This window comes from Nicotiana tomentosiformis, chromosome 12 (assembly GCF_000390325.3).
Source record: "Nicotiana tomentosiformis chromosome 12, ASM39032v3, whole genome shotgun sequence".
In the NCBI taxonomy this organism is placed as follows: Eukaryota; Viridiplantae; Streptophyta; class Magnoliopsida; order Solanales; family Solanaceae; genus Nicotiana; species Nicotiana tomentosiformis.
In genome coordinates this window covers 38,990,975-38,996,974 of record NC_090823.1, presented here as the reverse complement: position 1 = coordinate 38,996,974, position 6,000 = coordinate 38,990,975, and the positions used below count along the sequence as shown (strand labels likewise).

The 6,000-nt window shown below is 35.2% G+C and overlaps 1 long non-coding RNA gene across 1 annotated transcript; it reads left to right on the top strand.

The window, feature by feature from the left end:
- The first annotated feature begins 1,888 nt into the window (after positions 1–1,888).
- LOC138903568 (uncharacterized) lies at positions 1,889–3,627 on the top strand. Its single transcript, XR_011412843.1, has 2 exons — positions 1,889–2,032; positions 3,237–3,627. It is a non-coding gene; the product is annotated as an uncharacterized lncRNA (long non-coding RNA).
- Positions 3,628–6,000: the final 2,373 nt, after the last annotated feature.

Here is a 6,000-nt window from a genome sequence, read left to right as displayed (position 1 = left end):
TCAAAAAAATTTGAATCTTAACCCAACGATTGTGTCTATGAAGCCTCTACTGATAAACTGACACATTGCTCGGGACATGAGATTTCCTGGCCAATTCTCTAAGTAAACAAAGAAATAGCTAAATAATGACGACTCAAAGGAGTACTCCACGAACAAAAGAGGAGCTCACCAATAGCACTGGAAGTGAGGGAAGTCCTAACTTGTAGCCTGCTTGCCAGCAAATTCGGTTCCTACGTTGTACCGCAGACCAACGTAGGTTCCCAAAAGAGAATGTCAGTACCATCCATTGTACTCAGTGAGTCTCAACGACAGGGGACGAAACTTTAATAAAATATACATTACAAGCAAAGATTCTAAATGCATGTAAAACATAAAGCTTATAAGAACAATTCTAAAATAATTGCATAATAGCAGTTTATGAAGATTCTAAAAGAAATTCTTTTCTTCTTTCTTATTAAAAAATACTTCAGTTTATACTTCAGGAGTTCCAACTATCCTGGCCTATTTCTGTCTTAGTCACCGTGTGATCGGCACGGGTTCGATCCCAACCTGATCGAATAGGTCCAATCCATGAGGTGCCACTCGCTTCATACTTCTCAGCGCTCATGTATCATACCTTTGTCTGGCTAAGTAAATTCTCAGCAATGAGACCCTCGGCTCGTGTGCTCCCTACTTTGGCACAAGTAGTTTACGCCTTGGTTAGGACCCTTGGCCTGGACGATGACCCATTCTCATAATAGAGGATACTCCCAAAAATCTTTTCTTACTAAAACTTCTTCTTGTGACTTTTCAAGTCTAAATTCTTTCTGGAACATCCTATACATACTCATATTGTTATCCTAAATTTTAAAGTTTCTCACCTAAACATGAAATTTACTGTTGATAAAGAGAAAGAAGGGAATTAACTATTCAATTCTTACTTATTACCACTGTAGGATAATTGACAAAAGAGAATTTTATATACCTAAGTTCAAGAACTAGTGATTTATAAAGAACCCTAGAATTTTATTTTCGTTGCCTGCGTGCCTTGCATGATAGAACAGCGTTCTGTTTCTGTTTAATCCTTAAAGCCCTTTATTTAATCCTTTGCCTTAAAGGGCTAAGGCTTGTCACGTGCTTCCTTATTTTTTATTATTTTTTCCTTTTCTTTTCTTTTTTGGTTTTGACTTAACTAATATTTAATTATACCTACTTTTAATAATTAATAATATTAAAATTATTAATATTCCCCTAATTGTATATCCAATTATTTATAAATAGAGAAGTAACTCAAAAGTCAATCACAAGGGTTTAAATCCGTAATAGAAGTATAATCTAAGATTAAAAGAAAAAAATTAAATTCTATATTTAGCATGTGTTGAAACTTTTATAAATTTGAGGAATGTTACAAGACGTTTATACAACGACTTTGACCCGTACATTATGGTAGTAACTTCTATAACAGTAAGACAATTTCGTGGTAATTGTTTTATGCTTAATGTTCATTGTTATGTAATTTACTAATGATATTCTGAAGATATATTAAAGTTAATTTTTAAATTGCATTCACTGTTAACAGGTGAGGTTACTTTCACTACCCACATTTGCAAGTAAAATATATGTAAATCTTGAAATAGATTACATAACAACTTTGATTCAAAAGTTTGGTACCATGTTTCTTGGGGTACTGTTGGATTATGGGTCGTAGGTCGCTCCATGTGGGCTGACCCGACCCGGTTAGGAGAGATAAGTGAGAGAGGTTAAGGGAAGTTACTACTAGACCACAAACTCCACTAAACTGAACGTGCAAAAAAAAGGGTAGTGGTGGGTTATCTTGCTTAACCACTATTACTTTGCCTATTTATGTTAAGGAGAAAATACAGAACTTTCAAGCGTAAAATTTTTCTCTGACTAATCCTTTCTACAAGAAAAACACACATAAGTTAGGGCATCTAATTGGTGGAAGATTAACTTGGTTTCCTAGTGATTCAAAGTTCGATTTGGGGCAATTGTTTCGGTGGTGAGTTCAACAATTCTTCCGATGCGTTGACAGGTATGCTAATATTGTTCTCGCCCCGTGATTATTCTTCTAACATTGGTATCAGAGCATTGTTTTTGATTGATTCCTAGTTTGTGACTGAAAGATTGCAGAATTAAATCTGCATTAAAATATATTAAAAAAAGGTTACAGTATTAGGTGATCAATTTTCTTGTGTATATTGTTAGAACGAGAATCGAGTAACGAAGATGTTAGAATATTTTTCTGTTATGTATTTTCTATGGAATAACCCACTGTAATGGTAACAGACGTTGCTCTTTGTTCAATTTGTCTTTTGTCTCTTTCCGATGGGAATTCTCTTAATTGGGAATCAAGAGGAAACCCGATGAAACTATGTGTTTTCTGCTAAGATAGACAAATATTTTGTTGCGGTGGACAAGTTTGAAATAACCTAGATGCTTATCAAAGTAAATCCAGATTCCTTCTCAGTCCATGCTATTACCAATATTTTTGGAAAACAAAAGGGGCCACGTAAGTAGCACTCCACTGAAAGGGTATATACGAGAGGAATAGTTGTACATGGGGTGCAAACAAGGGATTATCACTTTACTGTGCAAGCAATTACTACAATTTTATTTATATAAAAAAAAAAGGATTATGAAAGCTTTAAGCCACTTCCGTTTGTTTCTGTTTGAAATTGACATATATTTTTTGGTTTCTTGATTCTTCATCCCTTAGTCATTGTATGAAGTATTATCTTAAAGCCATATAATCTTCTTATGAAGAAAAGGATGATTAATGTGATTGGTGCTAGTGTAGTATTACCCAGTTGTCACGTGCAGACATATTTGGTTGTAATCTCTTTTTTAATATCATCAGCAATATTTAATTGTTCTCAACATCTATTCAAAGAATAGTCACATTGTTATTTAATTGATTTGGTGTCTATGTGTTGGTTACAACCGTGGGTGTAAAGAAACCTACATATGCTAAATCAATTTTCTTGTATGTGCTACTGGTTTAGTGAAGTATATGTTTTTGCCACATTGCTTGGTACAATAGTAACTGTGTTCCAGCTTTACTAAGATCATTAATAAATATATTATGAATTGGCCAGAGGATTACGGTTGATTTCTTAAATAGAAACTTTGGTTAGTCTTAATCCCTTAAATTGATATACTTCTACGAGTTATTGTGACATATGTTGTCACATTGAATGGTTGTAACCGTTCTAAGTTTTTCCTTAGTCATATTTCAGATATGGCTGAACAGGGACAAGTTCGAATTACTCCAAGTGGGAGTTCTCGAAGTCAAGGAAGGGGACAACGTAGAAGAATACGCCGTCGCTGGACTTATTTCTATAATGATTCAGACTTGGAGCTTGAAGTCATCAGGAATGTCCCAAGGGCACGGAAAAATGAGTTAAGGGATCGAAGGGCTGAACGAATGGAAGGAGAAAAGAAATTTAGGGAGTTTAAGGAATTTAAAATGGGCCCTGATGTTTCCATTCCTGAACATGTACACCTTTTCCAGTTAAAAAGAGCTGAATTGGCGAATTACGTAGAAATTACTGATTGGGAAGCATTAGCTATTTTAGCGGACTCTCTTCGAGAGCCTTGGGCTGAAATTTTAACTGAGATTTATCATGATATTTGGCCCAGTGTACCTTTTAGCGTGTATGTGCAAGAGTTAGTGTTCGATTAGTACATGTATGTCCCAGCAAACATGTAAATTGATATTATGTGTTTTATCTTAATGAAATTTAAATTATGTTACTTGTCTCACCAGTTACATACATTGTGTATCATATTATTTTTGTAATGGATTGAGACTTGAAATAAAGCACACACTAAGAAATGATTTTTAATATTAATTAAAATATTTAGATATAGATAATGAATGGAAACGTAGTGACCTTTCGATTCTATACTAAATATAGAATTAATATTAAAATTAATTTACTTGAGTGTATATCACATGCATAAATTTACTGTAGTACATATATTGATGAGTTAAACGTGTAATATTGTCTCTAATAACAGACATGGCATCGAAAAGTATCATTGCTGACGTGAATAAGGGTGACAAACTGAATGGTGAAAATTACGACATCTGGAGTCGTAAGATGTGGTATGTACTCGAAGAGCAAGATGCTCTTGAAAGTATCAACCATGCTATGAGTCATCCAGAGGAGGGTAACACTGCCCAACACAGGAGGGATCTGGAAACCTACAATATTTGGAAAAAGAAAGATTCCACTGCACGTGGAATCATTGTAAGTTCAGTTGCTGATGATCTCATCCACGAATGTGAACAATATCCTACTGCTCAAGCCATGTGGGCACATTTAAGAGAGGCATATGGGGGTACAACTGTGACTCGCCTTCGACAGCTGACAATCAAGTTTGACACGTACAAAAAGCGTCATGATCAAAGTGTCAAACAACATCTAAGGGTGATATCAAATATGATTGCTCAACTCAAAATTGTTGGACATGTTCTCTCTGATGAGCAGCAGGTTCAGGCAGTGATTCGGTCTCTTCCTAATAATTGGGAACATCTGAAGGTTAACTTGACCCACAATGATAGCATCAAAATTTTTGTTGATATTGTCCGTCATGTGGAGCTTGAAGACGAGCGGCTTGGTGCTGTTAAAGTTGTACCTAATGCCATTGTGGCAGAATCAAGTGGTACAAAGAAATCAAGCTTCAAGATCAAGAGAAATTGAAAAAATGACGGAAAGGGTAAGGAGACCGGAGAAAGATCCTTCAAGAAAAGAAACAAACCAAATTCTAATAAAGAAAAACAGTTCTACAAGAAGAAAGACAATAGTAAGATGAAGTGCTATAATTGCCAAGTTCCAAGGCATTTTGCTCGTGAGTGCACTGAGCCGAAAAAGGTATCATTTCAAAATGTATCTCTTAGTGCTATATATGTTTCTAGCACTGTTTTACTAGCTGAATCTTATCATGTGTAGATTGTAGACTCAGGGGCCACCCACCATGTGAGCCATGATAGAGAAGCGTTCATAGAGTTTTGTCGAGTTTCACCTGGATCAAAGCATGTATATGTGGGAAATAATGCAAAACTTGAAGTCAAAGGGATAGGCACTTGCAGAATAGACATGTGTGGTGTCCGATCTTTGATGTTGCATGACATCTTGTATGTTCCAGAGATTCGACGAAACTTAGTCTCTATGTCTGTTCTTCTAGATTTAGATTTCAATTTGAACATTAGTCGCAGTGGTCTTAGAATTACTCAAGACAATATTTTTTATGGTTTTGGACATCGTTATGATGATTTTATTGTGTTATATTGTAATCCTTCTATGTATAACTATTATGTTGACCGATGTGTTATGGAATGTTATTCTAGTAACAATGATGTTGATATTATTACATGGCATGCAAGATTATGTTACATAGGGCAGGATCGAATGAATAGATTGGCTAAGGAAGGACATCTTGGTTCTTTCTCTAAAATTGAAATGCCAACTTGTGAAAATTGCCTTGCCGGAAAGATTACACGTAGACCATTTGAAAAGGCTAAGAGAGCTGATTTTCCATTGCAATTAATACATTATGATATCTGTGGTCCAATGAATGTGAGGGCTAGGTCTGGTGCTTTATATTTTATTACGTTCATTGATGATTTCACACACTTTGGTTATGTCTATTTGATTTCTCATAAATCTGAAGCACTTGAATGCTTTAAAAAATATTTGAATGAAGTTGAGAATTAATTAGACAAAAGGACTAAGACCTTAAGAGCCGATAGAGGGCGTGAATATGTTTCAAAAGAATTTAAAGAATTGTGCAATGAAAAGGGAATCACCAGACAGTTAACTATTCCGTACATGCCTCAACAAAATGGTATAGCAGAAAGGAGGAATAGAACATTATTGGACATGATAAGATCCATGATGGCTCAGGCAAATTTACCTATCTCCTTTTGGGGAGATGCGCTATTGACTGCAACTTACATATTGAACAAAGTGCCTTCTAAATCAGTTTTTTCCACTC